Below are 20,890 nucleotides of genomic sequence, written 5' to 3'. Positions count from 1 at the left end.
GTTTCCAAACTGAATAACACTGCCGGGTGCGTGGGCCGATTCCAAATCTGCTCATCAAGGGAAATGGAAGCCTTGCTTCCCATCGAGGCGCTGGTCTGTCCAATGCGAACGGAGGTGTTACTTACTGACTGTGAAAGGGAGCTATAAGCCAACAGCGAATAATAATCGCCATAAGCTAGAGTCTTTTTCTATTATTTGCCGTACTACAAGCGACTCATGCATCATCCCAAAACACACAGGAATATTTTTGTTGGTGACTGAGGACACAGTACTGAATTACATTTCATCAGTATTTATTTCAGACTAATAATTATAGCTAATATGAGTGGTATGTTTGTAGGTTTGCTAGTATCTCCAAGAGCAAACCATTAATGCTTATTTCCTCCTGGACAGTAGGTTAGGTATGGAAGTGTGGACACATGAAGGCAAAGCGGGTAGTCAATACAGACAGCCATAGTCCATTTAGTACATCTTCATCTACATATCTACTCCGCTAGCTACCAATCGGTGTGTGGCGGAGGGCACAATTCACGCCAAAGTCATATTCCCCCCCACCTCCCCACTCTGTTCCACTCGCGAATCGCGCGAGGGAGAGACGACTGTCTCAACGCCTCAGTACGAGCTCTTATTTCCCTTATCTTTGAATGATGATCATTAGGCGATTTGAAAGTTGGTGGTAATGATATATGCTTTACATCGTCGGTGAAGATTGGATTTTGGAATTTAGTGAGCAGCCCCTTCTGTTTAGCGCGTCGTCTATCGGCAAGTGGGTCCCACTTTAAACTTTCTATGAGATTTGTAACGCTCTCGCGATGGCTAAATGTACCAGTCACGAATCTTGTCGCTCTTCTTTTGACCCTCTCAATCTCCTGAATCAGACCCAACTGGTAAGGGTCCCATACAGACGAACAATACTCTAAGACTGGACGAACTAACGTAATGTAAGCTATTTCCTTTGTTGAGGGACTGCATCGCTTCAGGATTCTACCAATAAACCACAATCTAGAGTTCGCCTTACCCGTTACTTGTGTAATCTGATCACTGCATTTGAGATGATTTCGAATAGTCACACCTAGATACTTGACTGATGTTACAGCTTCCAAAGACTGATCATTTATTTTATACTCATACATTAAAGGGGATTTCTGCCTTGTTATACGCAGTCGGCTACACTTATTAATGTTGAGAGACAACTGCCAGTCATTACACCACGCATTTATCTTCTGCAAATCCTCACTGATTTGTTCACAACTTTCGTGTGATACTACTTTCCTGTAGATTACAGCAAAATGGTTAAAATGGCTCTGACCACTATGGTACTTCACTTCTGAGGTCATCATTCCCCTAGAACTTAGAACTACTTAAACCTAACTAACCTAAGGAAATGACACACATCCATGCCCGAAGACTACAGCATCATCGGCAAACAGGCTAATGGCGCTGTCAATACCATCAACCCAATCGTTTACGTAAATCGTAAAAAGCAGAGGACCTATTACGCTGCCCTGGGGCACACCCGAAGTTACCACGTTCAGGACGACATACTGCTCCCCGTAGTGCAGTTACGATTGTGCACAAAACGACAAGTGGTAAATTAAGTAATCTGTTTTTAGGAAAACGGTTACATGGAGAAAAACGCACTTACATACCTAACATCCCGGATACTGCAACTAATATATAATCTTTGTGTTCTGTCTTACGGCAGATCTTGTCATGGGGAAAGCCTCGTCAGAGAGGTCCACCGCATGAGCGTCTAGGGAAGTGATTCCAGTGGTGGTTTCACGTTACCTTCCACTGACGATGATGAAATGATAACGAGGACAACACAACACCCAGTTCCTGAGCGGAGAAAATCTCCGACCCAGCGGGGAATCGAACCCGGGCCCCTTGGCGTGACAGACTGCCGCGCTGACCACTCACCTATCGCGCAGACAATTAATACACTCCTGGAAATGGAAAAAAGAACACATTGACACCGGTGCGTCAGACCCACCATACTTGCTCCGGACACTGCGAGAGGGCTGTACAAGCAATGATCACACGCCCGGCACAGCGGACACACCAGGAACCGCGGTGTTGGCCGTCGAATGGCGCTAGCTGCGCAGCATTTGTGCACCGCCGCCGTCAGTGTCAGCCAGTTTGCCGTGGCATACGGAGCTCCATCGCAGTCTTTAACACTGGTAGCATGCCGCGACAGCGTGGACGTGAACCGTATGTGCAGTTGACGGACTTTGAGCGAGGGCGTATAGTGGGCATGCGGGAGGCCGGGTGGACGTACCGCCGAATTGCTCAACACGTGGGGCGTGAGGTCTCCACAGTACATCGATGTTGTCGCCAGTGGTCGGCGGAAGGTGCACGTGCCCGTCGACCTGGAACCGGACCGCCGCGACGCACGGATGCACGCCAAGACCGTAGGATCCTACGCAGTGCCGTAGGGGACCGCACCGCCACTTCCCAGCAAATTAGGGACACTGTTGCTCCTGGGGTATCGGCGAGGACCATTCGCAACCGTCTCCATGAAGCTGGGCTACGGTCCCGCACACCGTTAGGCCGTCTTCCGCTCACGCCCCAACATCGTGCAGCCCGCCTCCAGTGGTGTCGCGACAGGCGTGAATCGAGGGACGAATGGAGACGTGTCGTCTTCAGCGATGAGAGTCGCTTCTGCCTTGGTGCCAATGATGGTCGTATGCGTGTTTGGCGCCGTGCAGGTGAGCGCCACAATCAGGACTGCATACGACCGAGGCACACAGGGCCAACACCCGGCATCATGGTGCGGGGAGCGATCTCCTACACTGGCCGTACACCACTGGTGATCGTCGAGGGGACACTGAATAGTGCACGGTACATCCAAACCGTCATCGAACCCAACGTTCTACCATTCCTAGACCGGCAAGGGAACTTGCTGTTCCAACAGGACAATGCACGTCCGCATGTATCCCGTGCCACCCAACGTGCTCTAGAAGGTGTAAGTCAACTACCCTGGCCAGCAAGATCTCCGGATCTGTCCCCCATTGAGCATGTTTGGGACTGGATGATGCGTCGTCTCACGCGGTCTGCACGTCCAGCACGAACGCTGGTCCAACTGAGGCGCCAGGTGGAAATGGCATGGCAAGTCGTTCCACAGGACTACATCCAGCATCTCTACGATCGTCTCCATGGGAGAATAGCAGCCTGCATTGCTGCGAAAGGTGGATATACACTGTACTAGTGCCGACATTGTGCATGCTCTGTTGCCTGTGTCTATGTGCCTGTGGTTCTGTCAGTGTGATCATGTGATGTATCTGACCCCAGGAATGTGTCAATAAAGTTTCCCCTTCCTGGGACAATGAATTCACGGTGTTCTTATTTCAATTTCCAGGAGTGTATATACGGGGCAATAAAATAAAACTAAGAATAACCGTAACTGTTTATACGTCTGTTCCTGTGTGATACAAAATGGTCGATGCCTCCACCGAGAAAGGTTTGCAGTTGCTTATGGAACCGAGACTGTGCCCACATCTTCGTCTGAAGCAAATCGACGGCCATGAATGTTTTTCTTTAGGACTCCAGAAATACGGAAACGGCATGGAGAGAGATCGGGACACTAAGGAGGCTGTGGGCCCACCCACGTGTGTTGCCACTGTTATTTCGACTACACTGCAGAAGTTTTTCCTGGAAGCCCTTACACATCGTCCATACGGTCCCGATCCCACCCCATTCGAGTTCCACAGAACTTCGAAGAAAAATAGTCGTTGCCGTCTACTTTCTTTGGACGAAAGTTTGCATGCCAGGGCATAATTCTGGTTCCATATGCAACCGCAGACATTTTCCCATGAAGGCATTGACCGTCATATCTCACCGTAGGATTAATGTTTGAACTCTAATGGAGACTGTTCTTGAAATAATAAATAGCTTGTTGTTGTGGTCTTCAGTCCAGAGACTGGTTTGATGCAGCGCTCCGTGCTACTCTATCCTGTGCAAGCTTCATCATCTCCCGGTACCTACTGCAGCCTACATCCTTCGGAATCTGCTTAGTGTATTCATCTCTTGGTCTCCCTCTACGATTTTTACCCTCCACGCTGCCCTCCAATACTAAATTGGTGATCCCTTGATGCCTCAGAACATGTTCTACCAACCGATCCCTTCTTCAAGTCAAGTTGTGCCGCAAATTTCTCTTCTCCCCAATTCTATTCAATACCTCTTCATTAGTTATGTGATCAACCCATCTAGTCTTCAGCATTCTTCTATAGCACCACATTTCGAAAGCTTCTATTCTCTTCTTTTCTAAACTATTTATCGTCCTCGTTGCACTTCCATACGTGGATACACTCCATACAAATACTTCAGAAACGACTCCCTGACCTATGCGGCTGGTCCTGGTGGAGGTTCGAGTCCTCCCTCGAGCATGGGTGGGTGTGTTTGTCCTTAGGATAATTTAGGTTAAGTAGTGTGTAAGCTTAGGGACTGATGACCTTATCGGTTGAACATTTTTGAGCTTCCTGACACTTAAATCTGTACTCGATGTTAACAAAGTCCTTTTCTTCAGAAACATCTTCCTTGCCATTGCCAGTCTACATTTTATATCCTCTCTACTTCGACCATCATCAGTTATTTTGCTTCACAAATAACAAAACTCATTTACTACTTCAAGTGTCTCATTTCCTTATCTAATTCCCTGAGCATCTCCTGATTTAATTCGGCTACATTCCATTGTCCTCTACTCTTTTTCCATCTGTCGCACACACACAAACACACACACACACACACACACACACACACACACACACAATAAAAGCACAGTTTTAGAGATGAACCCATTTCTCTCTCTCTCTCTCTCTCTCTCTCTCTCTCTCTCTCTCTCTCTCTCTCTCTAATAGCGAGTTCATCGGTCCTATCGGATTAGGGAAGCATGGGTAAGGAAATCGGCCGTGCCCTTTCAAAGGAACCATCCCGATATTTGCCTGGAACGATTTAGGGAAATCAGGGAAAACGTAAATCAGGATGGGCGACGCAGGTTTGAACCGTCGTCCTACGGATTGCGAGTCCACAAACACGTGTCCTTATAAGTATCTATTAGAAAAGTAAAACGCAGCTACATCACATCAAAGGGTTGCCTACACCTCAGCCAAAAATAGCCTACTGGAAACAGACGATTTTCAAATAAACAATAGCATGTGGATTTTTAAGGAACATGTTTCTGATTTTCACAGAATGATGTACATTAATTTACCTGGCTACGTATCATCCACATGTCTACTGTTCTCTCGAATACAATTTATTTTTCTCCGCCAGAAGTTACTCATAAGTCGGGATGACAGGGGTTGGTCAATCGACCCTACTACTCGCATAATATGCGAACCTGTAGTCTCATGGAGCTACTGCGCCATTAAAGCCATAAGAGGAACTCAACTCGAAGTAGTGAGAGTCACTATAAGAATGCACGGACTTAAATCTCCAGCTATTCGACAGGCCATAAATATATTCTAAAACCAAGATGGACATGTGTGTCACATTGTAGCCGATCTTAGGAAACAACCAACATGGCGAACGGAGTAGTTCGTAGTGATGGTCAAGCTGGTTTGCAGCCATCACCTACACCACCTTTATGACACTTCAGGCTCATTTCCCGGCCCACAGACCCTCAAGCGAGAAGGAAAAGAAAGTCCAAAAAGCTGTGTTGTGCGATTCTCAAGAGAAAAACGAAGATAAAGTGCACGCCAGTGTAAAAAGTGTGGCGTTTATCCGCATTTAGAAGACTGTTTTGCTATCTATCATACCCAACAATCAGACTAGCTCATACATAAAACAGTAATATTACCTGATATGTCTTAACTCTGATTTCACAGCAACCAGTAAGGTATGTAAATAAGATGATATGTTAATGGTAGCTTTCAGCTCCGTTACACGTGAAACTTTCTAACACAGACACGCTTTTTCAGATACCTTCAAAGAGAAACTCACTAACGGACAAATGCGCTTATCTCACCACCGAAACCATAAATGGGGCGTCCAGGGAATATGTGCCACACAGCTGCCACGCGTGACACTGGCCACGTGCGACGTTGCTCCACCTTCTTCAGAAACAATACTCCTCACGTTTGCCGCCGTCTCCGCAATTCTGAGAGAAACAACGTGTTCACCCTGTGCACGCAACATTCGCAGCGCTCCGTCGGTAGCACGCCGTCGTTTTCAAAAAATTAACGCCCGGTATCTTGGACAGCAGTTAGTGGGGTATGAACTGATCTCGGATGAGCTTCACACAGCTGTTCAGGGACCCAAAAGCGATATGTACGATACGTAACTGACACGCTTAAGTGAAAATGAGCCTCATCGCTCACAAACGCTACCAAATTTGGGTCGTTTTAAGACATCACTATCTTACGCACAGCAAAGACCTCTTCTTCTTCTACTTCAGTAGCTCTACAGCCCTTGGTGAGCCTTGGCTTCTTCAACAATCTTCCTCCACACTTCTCGGTTATTTGCTGCTCTTTTCCACCCCCGGACTCCCATATTGCTGATATCCATTATTACCTCATCGATCCATCTTCTTCTAGGTCTCCCTTTTCGCCTAACTGAATGGATCATACCTTTCATCATTTTCTTTGGCATTCTATCCTCTGCCATTCTCTCCAAGTGTCCTAGTCATCGTATTCGCTGTGATTTAACAAATTTTACTATGTCCCTGCCTTGTATTAACTCCTGTAATTCAGCATTGTAGCGTATTCTCCAGCCTTCTTCCTCCCTTATTGGCCCATAGATTTTGCGTAGTATTTTCCGCTCAAAGCTTCTTAGAGCATTTTTATCGTGTTCTGTCAATGTCCATACCTCTGAGCCGTATGTGATAACTGGGCGGACTAGGGAATTATATATTAGCAATTTAGTTTTTCTTGTAACAAGGCTACTTTTGAAAAGCTGCATATTTGCAAAGTAAGCTCTGTTTCCTGCTTGTATTCTTTCCCTTATAGCCTTTCCAATACTGTTATCATTTGTTATTAGGGCTCCCAAATAGTTAAAAGAGGACACTCCATTGAAGCATTTCCCATTGATGTTTAGGTTTTTAGGGGTTCTTCTGGCCTCAGATTGTGACATTACCATATATTTTGTTTTGTTTACATTTACTATGAGGCCAATTTTTAAGGCTTCTGTTTCCATTGCCCGGTATGTTTCTAGGAGTGTATTGGTATTTCTTCCTACTATAGCAATGTCATCAGCGTATGCACATATCTGGCTAGTTTTCATAAATATGGTGCCTCTTTTGTTGATTTTATTTACTGCACTATGCAGGGCAATGTTGAATAGGACAGTGGAGAGGCTATCCCCTTGCTTCACACCTTTATTAAAGTCAAAGCTCTCACTTGTTCTGCTAAGGACCTTTACTTTTGCTCTTGTCTCTGTCATTGTCATTCTGATTAGTCCCCTGAGAGGGCAGCAAAGACCTCTCGTTGTCCCTATCTTTCACCCGTTGCACCAACTGCATTTTATACTGGTGAAGTTTTAATTCCAAACAGACTCACCCGTAGACAGTGTGCACGTTCAGGTGTTGATCCCCTCGCACTCTTGAAGATAGCCCCTCTCACAACGGGAAGTTATCTTGTCTCTAAGAATGTTTCTTGATGTTGTGAAAGCTATAACCATCGTAGGATGGTCTCATGACTTGGAGCTGTGCTGTCGTAATGGCGACGATATATCCGCCGTGTTGCAACGAGAGACTCGCACTTAGGACTAGGGTAATGTACATCACACACGTGCGATGCTACGTCGTCCGCTCCTCCATTCCTACTGAAACGGAGGACAGTCCAGAAGTGAGCCGGCCGGAGTGGCCGTGCGGTTCTAGGCGCTACAGTCTGGAGCCGAGCGACCGCTACGTCGCAGATTCGAATCCTGCCTCAGGCATGGATGTGTGTGATGTCCTTAGGGTAGTTAGGTTTAATTAGTTCTACGTTCTAGGCGACTGAGGACCTCAGAAGTTAAGTCGCGTAGTGCTCAAAGCCATTTGAACCTTTTTTTTTCCAGAAGTGAATGACGTATGCGCCGTCATCCTCCCACCACTGACATCGAGCAGTGTAATGGCCAATCTGAAAAGTTCGTCTCCTAAAGGTGACAATGTAATAGGCGGTATACTCGAAGATGGTTAGGCTCGGCAGCACGGTTACAGAAGTGAGGCTGTTGCGTATACGAAGACTGTAATACTGCAGCGAAATGCAGAAAGATCTACAGGCAGTCGTCAACATGCGCAGGGACTGCTGTTCACCTTGAACGAAAACGAATGTAACACACTGGATACAGGCAGGTGAAGAGCTCCACTGCCAATCGTTTGAAATACCAGTGATAAATCATTAGAAACAGCAATCGCCGTCTAAAAATAAGGAGTAACCGATGTGTGTAAACTGCCCCCCTCCTTCCTACTTCCATCTATTGTCCACATTAAACATTCCAAGTAATTAATAAGCAAAGTCTTTTACGAAGATTTGAGAGGAGCAAGGATTACAATAAACTTTCTAGTTTACTTAGCTTGTCACGTTGACATGGCTCCAGTTTTTCTTGTCTAGCGGTCTGATTCTTGAAGCTGAAAATCACACATCACCTCCTGACAGTTGATTTGATCTAAACACATCTGAAGACTGCGGTTGCAGCAGTTTTCTTATTTACGTAAATATATTTTCTCACATTTCAGTATGTCACACAGTATTTTGATTTTTCTCATTAACAAAGCCGAAATTACACTCCTGGAAATTGAAATAAGAACACCGTGAATTCATTGTCCCAGGAAGGGGAAACTTTATTGACACATTCCTGGGGTCAGATACATCACATGATCACACTGACAGAACCACAGGCACATAGACACAGGCAACAGAGCATGCACAATGTCGGCACTAGTACAGTGTATATCCACCTTTCGCAGCAATGCAGGCTGCTATTCTCCCATGGAGACGATCGTAGAGATGCTGGATGTAGTCCTGTGGAACGGTTTACCATGCCATTTCCACCTGGCGCCTCAGTTGGACCAGCGTTCGTGCTGGACGTGCAGACCGCGTGAGACGACGCTTCATCCAGTCCCAAACATGCTCAATGGGGGACAGATCCGGAGATCTTGCTGGCCAGGGTAGTTGACTTACACCTTCTAGAGCACGTTGGGTGGCACGGGATACATGCGGACGTGCATTGTCCTGTTGGAACAGCAAGTTCCCTTGCCGGTCTAGGAATGGTAGAACGATGGGTTCGATGACGGTTTGGATGTACCGTGCACTATTCAGTGCCCCTCGACGATCACCAGTGGTGTACGGCCAGTGTAGGAGATCGCTCCCCACACCATGATGCCGGGTGTTGGCCCTGTGTGCCTCGGTCGTATGCAGTCCTGATTGTGGCGCTCACCTGCACGGCGCCAAACACGCATACGACCATCATTGGCACCAAGGCAGAAGTGACTCTCATCGCTGAAGACGACACGTTTCCATTCGTCCCTCCATTCACGCCTGTCGCGACACCACTGGAGGCGGGCTGCACGATGTTGGGGCGTGAGCGGAAGACGGCCTAACGGTGTGCGGGACCGTAGCCCAGCTTCATGGAGACGGTTGCGATTGGTCCTCGCCGATACCCCAGGAGTAACAGTGTCCCTAATTTGCTGGGAAGTGGCGGTGCGGTCCCCTACGGCACTGCGTAGGATCCTACGGTCTTGGCGTGCATCCGTGCGTCGCTGCGGTCCGGTCCCAGGTCGACGGGCACGTGCACCTTCCGCCGACCACTGGCGACAACATCGATGTACTGTGGAGACCTCACGCCCCACGTGTTGAGCAATTCGGCGGTACGTCCACCTGGCCTCCCGCATGCCCACTATACGCCCTCGCTCAAAGTCCGTCAACTGCACATACGGTTCACGTCCACGCTGTCGCGGTATGCTACCAGTGTTAAAGACTGCGATGGAGCTCCGTATGCCACGGCAAACTGGCTGACACTGACGGCGGCGGTGCACAAATGCTGCGCAGCTAGCGCCATTCGACGGCCAACACCGCGGTTCCTGGTGTGTCCGCTGTGCCGTGCGTGTGATCATTGCTTGTACAGCCCTCTCGCAGTGTCCGGAGCAAGTATGATGGGTCTGACACACCGGTGTCAATGTGTTCTTTTTTCCATTTCCAGGAGTGTACATTGTTCGCACAAAAATACAAAAATGCGTCCGACGACATCATAGGCACGTTTACGACTCCTACAGTCTGAGGAAATGACAATATTCCAAAGGGTTGCAAATTTTCTTAACAAAACAATTTCTACTACTTTCCGTTGCAGTATTAATTTCGATTATTATTTCGTGAATGAATCCAGAAATAAACGTAGTAAATTAGTAATTACTAACATACATTTTAAATGTACCAATAATTGGTAATTAAAAATATTCCTAAAAAATAATTTTAACTGTACATTTAGAACTAGTACTTATCGATGACAACATCGAAGCTAAAATACTCCGTAAAGTGATTCATTTTCATAAATTTTACCTTGAAGATGACATACTATGTGTAACATTATATGGTTTTCAGAAAAGCAACTGAGATAATACTGACCAGTCAAAAATTCGAAAAATACTCCTGGGACCGACAACTACCTTTGAGGAAAAGTAATGCTAGAGGAGGATATCCCGTTACAAGTGGAATGACCACAAACAAATTGTAGGAAAAGCATATGCCATGCAGACAGTTACAAGTAGGAATCTTAAAGAAAATTTCCACAGCTAAAAAAAAAAAAAAAAAAAAAAAAAAAGGAAATGTGGCATGTGTTACGCCGATTGTCCAACAGTTTTCAAGCTGACTTTTTAAAGTGAGTCTATGGACACCCTATACATGCTTTCAGCTACCGTGTGTTATTAATATGCTCAGTTACTGACAATGAGACGTGGAAAATACGTACTATTTCAATCCACTAACGTCAGGACCATTGTGTTCTTTCGAACAAAGATTTCATAAATCTTAAGTTTCTGTGCCTTGTGTTACATTGAGTTGACGAAAGTCACGGCTTAGTGATATGCACATACAGGGTGAGTCACCTAACGTTACCGCTGGATATATTTCGTAAACCACATCAAATACTGACGAACCGATTCCACAGGCCGAACGTGAGAAGAAGGGCTAGTGTAATTGTTTAATACAAACCATATAAAAATGCACGGAAGTATATTTTTAACACAAACCTACGTTTTTTTAAATGGAACCCCGTTAGTTTTGTTAGCACATCTGAACATATAAACAAATACGTAATCAGTGCCGTTTGTTGCATTGTAAAATGTTAATTACATCCGGAGATATTGTAACCTAAAGTTGACGCTTGAAACATTGTCCTCACTTCATTGCAGGGGCCCAAACAGCTGCAACATACATCGCGTTTCTACAGAATGGTCTGCCAGCGTTGCTCGAAAACGTCCCACTGGAAACGCTTCGAGGAATGTGGTATCAGCATGATGGTGCACCTGCACTTTCCGCAATTAACACTAGGCTGACCCTTGACAGGATGTTCGACGGGCGTTTCGTAGGACGTGGAGGACGCATAAATTGGCCAGCCCGTTCTCCTGATCTTACACCTCCGGACTTCTTTCTGTGGGGTACGTTAAAGGAGAATGTGTACCGTGATGTGCCTACAACCCCAGAGGATATGAAACAACGTATTGTGGCAGCCTGCGGCGACGTTACACCAGATGTACTGCGGCGTGTACGACATTCATTACGCCAGAGATTTCAATTGTGTGCAGCAAATGATGGCCACCACATTGAACATCTATTGGCTTGACATGTCGGGACACACTCTATTCCACTCCGTAATTGAAAACGGAAACCACGTGTGTACGTGTACCTCACTCTTCATGGTAAGGTACATGTGCGTCAGTGGAAAAGACCAATAAAAATGTGGTAGCATGTGGACGTAATGTGCTGTTCCAGTCTCTTCTGTACCTAAGGTCCATCACCGTTCCCTTTGGATTGCTACGTAATTCGGTGCTCTCCGATACACACGATCGAGCAGCGAAGGAGTGGTACTCAAGCGTCAACTTTAGGTCACAATATCTCCGCATGTAATTAACATTTTACAATGCAACAAACGGCACTGATTACGTATTTGTTTATATGTTCAGAGGTGCTAACAAAACCAACGGGGTTCCATTTTAAAAAAAACGTAGGTTTGTGTTATAAAACATACTTCCGTGCATTTTTTTATGGTTTGTAGTAACCAATTACACTAGCCCCTCTCCTCACGTTCGGTCTGTGGAATCGATTCGTCAGTATTTGATGTGGTTTACGAAATATATCCAGCGGTAATGTTAGGTGACTCACCCTGTATAATGTAGTTAGCGTCGCGTACACAAGGTATTAAAAAGCAGTGCATTGGTGGAGCTGAGCTGCCACTTGTACGGAGCTGGTTTATGTGAAATTACTTGATTATGGACGCACGACGGCTATTAACAGACTTTGGACGTGGAAAGTAGTTGGAGCTAGACGCATGGGTCATTCTATTTCGGAAATCGTTAGGAAATTCAGTATTGCGAGATCTCCAGTATCAATAGTGTGCAGAAGATACCTAATTTCAGCATTTCTTCTCAGCACAGATAACGCCATGGCCTACGACCTTCACTCAACAACCGAGGGCAGAAACGTATGCGTGGTGTTGTCAGTGCTCACAGACAAGCAACACTGCGTGAAACAACAGCAGAAGTCAATATGCGACGTACGACGATGCATCCGTTAGGGCAGTGCTACGAAATTTGGCGTTACAGGGCTATGGCAGCAGATGACCGGCGCGAGTACCTTTACTAACAGCACGAGACATCAAGCAACAGACGATGACACAGGGCCGTTGGAACATTTCAATGGGTAAAATGATGACAGTTTGTGATTTGGACATTGATCACTGATGATGGTTTTCACCACTTGAGGACGGCTGAGAACTTTGCGTAACCACGCCAGCTGTTACTGTGCGGAATTCTGTAACAACTCCTTATACCGTATGACATAGCATTTATATCTACGAGAACATGCAACTTAAAGTCGGGAAACCAGTTTTGTGTGTCTATAACCGACTTCAATAAATACAGCTTCAGCGGATATTGGCCTCTTCATTCAGTTTCATATTTTAATGATTTTAATACATTCATGCTCATAAATTAAGGATAATTGCAGAATTTGGTGTCACACAACGTGGCACTACACGTAACTGGTGCTAATAGCATAGACACATAGGGAACACATACGACACAGTGATAAGTTGAGAAAACCGTCCCGAAACACATGTGCTACAAAACGCCACTGTACACCTACATCAATATGGGATATGATCACAATGCACACGTACATAGGCCACACAACGGGTTAGCATACTCTAGATCAGGTAGTGGAGCATCTGCTGGGGTACAGCCTCCCATTCTTGCACCACTGCCTCGGAGCTCCTAAAGTGTCGTAGGGATTTGAAGACGTGAAGCGATACGTCAACCGAGAGCATCTCAGACGTGCTCGATGGGGTTTAGGTCTGGAGAACAGGCAGTCCATTCACCTGAGATGTTTGAAGGTACTCCTCCATGACGGTGGCTCAGTGGGGCCGTGCGTTATCATCCATCAGCAGGAAGGTGGGACCCACTGCACCCCTGAAAACTCGGACATACTGGTGCAAAATGACGTCCCGATACACCTGACCTGTTACAGTTCCTCTGTCAAAGAGATGCAGGGGTGTACGTGCACCAATCCCACCCCACACCATCAACCACGACCTCCATAAAGGTCCCTTTCAAGGACTAAGGGGTTAGTACCTGGTTCCTGTATCACTCCAGATGATAACTCGGCGAGAATAACTATTCGGACTATACCTGGACTCGTCCGTGAGCATAACGTGGGACCACTGTTCCAGTGACCATGTACTGTGTTCTTGATACCAGGCTTTATGGGCTCTCCTGTGACAAGAGGTCAGTGGATTGTACCTTGCAGGTCTCCGGGCGAATAAACCATGTCTGTTCAGTCGTCTGTAGACTGAGTGTCTGGAGACAACTGTTCCAGTGGCTGCGGTAAGGTCCCGAGGAAGGCTACTTACAGTACTCCGTGGCCGTCTGCGCTCACTGATGGTGAGATATCGGTCTTCTTGTGGTGTTGTACACTGTGGACGTCCCGTACTGTAGCGCCTTGACACGTTTTCTGTTTGCTGGAATCGTTGCCGTAATCTTGAGATCACACTTTGTGGCACACGGAGGGCCCGTGCTACGACCTGCTGTGTTGACCAGCCTCCAGTCGGCCTAGTATTCTACCCTACATAACGTCGTCAATATGTGTTCTTTGAGCCATTTTCAACACACAGTCACCATTAGCACGTCTGCACACTTACCCGCTGCACCGTACTCTGACATGCACCAACACACCTCTGCGTATGTGGACTGCTGCCAGCGCCACCGTGCGACGACCGCAGGTCAAATGCACAGCATGGTCATACCCCGAGGTGATTTAAACCCGCAAACCGCCCACCACAGCGTTGTTTCACCATGTATCAGCAGTATCCTTAATTTACGAGCATGAGTGTAGTTTTAACACCTGTCCTTAAACGTATGTTGTCCTTTATGAATTGGTCAGTCAATCATGTATTACGATATACATCAAGCGACACGCAAAGAAACTCCAATTATGTTTCTGGTAATTTTCTTTGAATGGTTGCCTTTCGACTTTTCCTCCTCCTTTGTCTCGCATGTAAATTACGCTTAGCGGGCCACGTATTCTGATCAGCGGTGTGGCCAACGTAGCGGTCTGGTATAGCCGAGACCACTTGCAGCGCAAACTTTAAACTAAGCAGCCGGTATGTTGGCGGTCCTGGCATACATTACGGGGGGATTCCCCGTTATCTGCACGCGGCAATACGAGCCGCGCGGCGGTCGAAGTAGGTCGCGGCGTGCGCAGTCACGTAGCGGAGAGCAATTTTAATCTGTGCCGAGTGCGGCTGCGGGGAAAAGTTGCGCCGCTGTGGTGGCAGCGCCGACACAACACCCATCGACATGGCAGCCGGCTCGGCTTTTTCTCGTTTTTTGCTTCCCTCGCCGTGGCAGCGGGCGACTAATCCCCAAGCGTGGTCGGTCGCTGTTTGTCCGCCTGTGATTAGGAGAATGAGCCCGGTGGCGAAAGTAGGGGGACGGCTATTCTGCCTCCAGAGAAACTACAGAGATACACGGCCGTGGAGACACCACTATGATAACATTATCGACCTGCTAGCCGTACTAAGAGTTAAACAGTCGCTTACGTTGAGACGAGCAGTAGTCAAAGTTTTAGTTACCGACACAATAAAATAAGGTTACGTAATCAGTTCCAGAATGAACCAGTTGCTGGAGTCGGAAAGGGGGTGCCTCATTTTTGTTTGGGTCCTCTAGCGGCGTGCTACGGTAATGTGGCGACGAGACTTCGTTCTGGAACAGGAGGTCACACACGTAACTGCAAGCATACGAAATAGCACTCTTACTTATTTACTTATAGAACTGATAAAATATGCGTACTCCATTTTGTAAATATGTGCTCGCGAAGTATTGCCGCAGGCCGGAGTGACCGAGAGAATCTAGGCGCTACACTCTGCAACTGCGCGACCGTTACGGTCGCAGGTTCGAATCCTGCCTCGGGCATGGATGTGTGTGATGTTCTTAGGTTAGTTAGGTTTAAGTAGTTCTAAGTTCCAGGGGACTGATGACCTTAGAAGTTAAGTCCGATAGTGCTCAGGGCCATTTGAACCCTTTTTTTGAAGTATTGCCGTCCTGATTTCGTGCCATAAATTGCATTCTAGAATTTGAAAAAAAAAAAAAAAAAAAAGCCATCGCCACTCGCTGAACTTGTATTATGTGATGCACAACATGGTTTTCGCAAAAAGGCAGGTCATGTTCGGAATCTATCGCAATGACACATCTAATAGAAAAACACCATGAATTAAATTGATCAATTTTTCTTGCCTTCACTGACTACGAAAAGGCGTTTGATAAAGCAAATCTAAAGAAACTACGGAAAATTTTTAGAAACAGAGGGATGGCATCTTATCTCATAAGAACTGTACAGGGTCCATATATGAATAACAAAAACAGCAGGCAGCAGGCATAAAAAAGGACTCCGTCGTCAGGCCACAAGTGGCCCATCGGGACCATCCGACCGCCGTGTCATCCTCTGCTAAGGATGCGGATAGGAGGGGCGTGTGGTGAGCACACCGCTCTCCCGGTCGTTACGATGGTTTCTTTGACTGGAGCCGCTACTATCCGGTCGAGTAGCTCCTCAATTGGCATCACGAGGCTGAGTGCACCCCGAAAAATGGCAACAGCGCACGGTGGCCTGGATGGTCACCCATCCAAGTGCCGGCCACGCCCGACAGCGCTTAACATCGGTGATCTGATGGGAACCGGTGTATCCACTGCGGAAAGGCCGTTGTCTAGCAGGCATAATATGACTGAAATAAACTAAAGAGTTAGACAAGGATGCTCCCTCTCACCCACTCCTTCTAATATGTATATCGACGATGTAACCAGAGTTTGGTTAGAGAGAGTAAAACATTTTAATATTAACGATGTGAATATTAAAATACTACTCTCAGCTGGCGACCAAGTAATTATTGGTGAGAATGAAAATGACTTCCGAGAAGCGGTGTTTAAGTAAAATAGACAGAGAATACAATATGAAAGTCCTGCATCACACAGACAAAAGCAATTGCATTTTTAGGACACAAGCACATGCGAATTAAGATTGAAGTTGACAATGAACTCATAGACCAAGTTAACACACTTAAATATTTAACGTACAGTATTACATACAAAGGAAACAGTGAAACACAAAGTTAGACCTATTTAACTAACTCTGTGGAACGTTACGCAGAACATTTGGAAAGAAAGTCCACAGAGATTCTCCACCAAACTTCTATAACGTTACAGGTGGCGCAGCGTTGCTCTATGGGTGCTAAAACTGGACTCTTAAGACGAATGATTAAAAGAGAAAAGAACCATATGAAATGAATTTTCTTAGGCACGCGGTTGACTATAATGGATGAAAAGAGAAATGATGACATCCGAGCAAATTTTAAATTGCAAGACATAATTAAGATAATAAAACACGATCAGTGAAGACGGAAAGAACATATAGACAGTACGCCAGATAAAGAATCACTAAAGCTATAAAACAAAGTGGAAATTAGAAAGACGAATGAAGAGAAGCCTTGGCTAATTTTGAATGAGACGGATCGGCCGAAAAGGACCAATCGTTGATGTAGATCTACATCTACGTGGATACTCTGCAAATCACACTTAAGTGCCTAATTGAGGGTTCATCGAACCACCTTCACGATAATTCTATATCATTCCAATCTCGAATAGCGCGCGGAAAAAAACGAAAACTTAAATGTTTGTGTGCGAGCTCTGATTTTCCTTATTTCATTGTGATGGTCATTTCTCCCTATGTAAGTCGGCGTCAGTAAAATATTTTTGCATTCGGAGGAGAAAATTGGTGATTGAAATTTCGTGAGTAGATTCCGCCGCAACCAAAAACACCTGTGTTTTAATTATGTCCGCCCCAAATTCTGTATCAAGTCAGTGACACTCTGTCCCACATTTCGTGGTAATAGAAAATGAGCTGCTCTTCTTTGAACTTCCTCGAAGTACTCCGTTACTCCTAGCCGGTAAGGATCCCAGAACGCACAGCGGTACTCCAAAAGAGGACGGACAAGCGTAGTGTAGGCAGTCTCTTTAGTTGATCTGTTACATTTCCTAGGTGTTTACCAATAAAACACAGTCTTCGTTTTCTCTTCCCCACTACATTTTCTATATGTTGTTTCCAATATAAGGTGTTCGTAATTGTAGTTCCTAGGTATTTAGTTGAATTTATGGCCTTCAGATTTGACTAATTTATCGTGCAACCGAAGTTCAACGGATTCCTTTTAGCAGTCATGTGGATGCCGTCACACTTCTCATTATTTAAGGTCAGTTGCCAATTTTCACATCATACTGATATCTTTTCTACATCGTTTTGCAATTTTTTTAATCTTCTGAAGCATGTTTACTCATTCATCTAGGGGACACCTGCCATGAAGACAACAAGCTGCGTTAGCAAGCAGTCTGCACTGCATTCTGTCTGTTGCTGTTACTTCCAACTATACAATGCCCTCTAAAGACGATGTCTGGTTTGTAGGGCGCTCAACTACGCGGTCATCAGATCCTGTACAAATTCCCAATCCGTACACAGTCCAATCTAGCCACGTTCACGAAAGGTGATGGAATGATGAGGACAACACAACCAACCCCGGGCAGAGAAAATATTCAACCTGGCCGGGAATTGAACCCAGGATCCCATACCCGCTAAAGAAGGTGAATCACCCACAATGGATGGGAAACACTAAATTATACTTCACAGGTTGCAAAATCGAATCAAATTTACAAAGAGGCCACTATTATGTACGTCGCTGCACCACCTGTGGCCTGTATGCACGCACTGATTCGCTTGGGAAAGATGTCATCAAGGCGTTGTTTCCTCTCCTGCATACTGGCACTGCGGCTACGTTCCAGTGCTCCCATCTATGGAATTATCGCCCGCGGGAGTACCTAAACATGACACAGGCACTCTGTAGAAACGCCTGCCACATGTCAACAAGCATTGTGGCGTGTCGCAGTAGTCGTGAGGCGCTGACGCTACACGGTAACACACCGCCGTCCGGTTGGTTGCCAGTTCGCCCCTGCGCCTACACGACGTTCCGACTCCGTCATTTGCTGCGCGACGTGCAGAGGGCCTTCGCGTACATCGGACCACAGTACTGAGGCTTTATACATCAGCAAGAGATCGCTCACACCATGAAACTTTTACTGCATCCGCCAATGCTACGGGCAGCCAATAAGGAGGAAGCGTATCTCCGCCGTGCTGGTATTTAGGACGGCGTCCGCAACGATCACGGCGCCTCTGTCCTTTCCCTGGGCTCCCTCTTCCCTCCCCCCCTTCCATCCTGTTTTCTCCTCACCAAACCTCTCCCTACCTCCCTTCTCCCCCCCCCCCCTCCGAGTCCTTTTGTATTCCTCTCCTCTGCCTTCCTCACTCCCTGTCGCGTCTGCCCAGCACCCCCCCCCCCCCCCCCCACACCTCTTATGGGTCCTCATCCTCCATCGGCTCCTTTCCCACCTCCCCCCCCCCTTCGCTTTTCCTCTCCTCCCCCCTTTATTTATTTTCCCATAAGGTGTCCAGTTTCCCCCCACCTGCTCTCGGCTGTGGTATGTCACATTTGCTAACTTTTTAGTGCAGTGTTCCAGTGAATGTTCAGTGTTGTTCGTCTTTCTCGTGTTGCGAACAGATACCATGCTGTCGCTGGGTGTGAATTTTATGTCTTTTGCGAACAGAAACCAGCCTGTCGCCGAGTTTTTTAATTGTCTGTCTGTTGTTTTATCTGTCTGCTTCGTATGTATTTTATTAGTATCAGCATCCCTTTGTTCTATGTTTCAAGTCCCACGATTTTTTCGCCATGTTACTATTTAATTCTCCTATTTTATCGCCTGTTTTTATTATTTATTCTCTTCATCTTTTTAACAAAGTCTGTAGGCTGCAGAGCAGTGTACTAAGCTGCTGCCAGCCCGCCCCCTTCGGGGAGAATCGAAATTCAATAAAGTAAAAAAAAAAAAAAAAAAAAAAAAAAACGATCACGGCAGTTCAGCGCAGCCAGCCAGGAGAGAAAGTCTGCTCCGGATCCATTACCGGCGACGGGCTTAGGTGTCTGTTGATATTATATCAGTCTCAATTGGCAAGCCTGTAGAGACCGTCAACTTGTACAGGCCGTAACATACAGGATGAGCACAAAGTCTTGCCCTGATTATAAAAATTTGTAACAGAATAACCGTTTCACATGATAAGTTACATCCGATGCCGTTACATAGGTTTGTGTTACTAGGTTATTTTTAGGACCACTTACGTTAGTAAACGTCAACGTGCGCTCCCTTGGTAGCTCGGAGAATGTCGAGCTGGTATTCCAGTTACCACCAGGTGTTTCGCAACATGTGCTCTGTCACAGTACCCACAGCAGCCTGTATCCTAGCCTTCAGTTCGCCGACGTCAGCAAATAGTGTGGCGAAGACTCTGTCCTGGATATAGCGCCAGGAAAAAAGTCAAGGGGGCGCAATATCTGGAGAACAGGGTGGCCAGTGTGTTGGACCGTTCCTTCAAAATCCACCGATCCGGAAATGTTTCATCCAGGAAATCACGCACTATCAAAGCCCAATCGGGGGGGGATCTCAATCTTGATATTCTTCTAACTGTTGGGCAATGAACTTTTGCAAAATTTCTAAGTAAATGTTAGCGGTAATGGATTTTTCCGCGAAGAAAAACGGTCCAAACACCTTGCTATGCATGAGGCCGCACCAAACATTCACTTTTTCGCTGTCTCGCTGTTACCGTACAGTAGGATGTGGAGACTCTGAAATCCATGTACTGACATTATGCCTATTTACCATTCTACTGACATGAAAGGTGGATTCGTCGGTAAAGCATATGCGGTTTAAGTAATCGTTAGCGCCATCAATCCTGTTGAGAATCTCAGTTGCTAATTCATCACGTGTCAGCAAATCCTTCGGTTGCAAAACCTGCACGATCTTCACCACACTTGCTTGCGGTATTTGAAGTTCACATGATGCTTGACCAGTTGATTTAGACGGACTCCGTTGAAACGATTGGCGAACACGATCAACAGTTCCATCACTCACATGAGGCCTGCCACTTCGAGACGATCTTCAACGTTGCCTGTTTCGTTAAACTTCGCATACCATTGCTTTACTGTTTTAACATCATGAGGGCTGCGTCGATAAGAAGCCCGAAATTTACGCTGAACCATGATGGGCCATTTCGTTTCTTAAAACCAAAGCAGACATTGCGCTTTCTCCTGGTTCGACCCCATTCGCCCGCAACTAACGTGACCT

The 20,890-nt window shown here is 46.3% G+C and overlaps 1 pseudogene; it reads right to left on the bottom strand.

The window, feature by feature from the left end:
* Positions 1-16,269: 16,269 nt before the first annotated feature.
* Positions 16,270-16,387, bottom strand: LOC124551402 (annotated as a pseudogene).
* Positions 16,388-20,890: the final 4,503 nt, after the last annotated feature.

This window comes from Schistocerca americana, chromosome 9 (assembly GCF_021461395.2).
Source record: "Schistocerca americana isolate TAMUIC-IGC-003095 chromosome 9, iqSchAmer2.1, whole genome shotgun sequence".
NCBI classification, from domain to species: Eukaryota; Metazoa; Arthropoda; class Insecta; order Orthoptera; family Acrididae; genus Schistocerca; species Schistocerca americana.
Note: the sequence above shows the minus strand (reverse complement) of the source record. Positions and strands in the feature narration are given on the sequence as shown.